Below are 240 nucleotides of genomic sequence, written 5' to 3'. Positions count from 1 at the left end.
CTTCTCAAGCACGCCCAACTGTGAGCAGACGCCTCGGTCTCTGGGGCTCAGACCCATCTTGATAATTTTCTTCCTTCATCAAAGAAAAGAAGAGATGAATTACTGGACACGTGTGCATGTGTGCATGTGTCTGTACGCGTTTGTCTCTGTGTGTGTGCCTCTCTGTGTGTCTCTGTCTGTATGTGTCTGTGTCTGTGTGTTTGTATCTCTGTGTGTCTGTGTGTGTGTCTGTGTGTGTCT

The sequence above is a fragment of the Equus quagga genome, chromosome 17 (genome assembly GCF_021613505.1).
Source record: "Equus quagga isolate Etosha38 chromosome 17, UCLA_HA_Equagga_1.0, whole genome shotgun sequence".
Classification (NCBI taxonomy): Eukaryota; Metazoa; Chordata; class Mammalia; order Perissodactyla; family Equidae; genus Equus; species Equus quagga.
The sequence above is the reverse complement of the archived record's forward strand: the minus strand, read 5'-3'. Positions refer to the sequence as shown.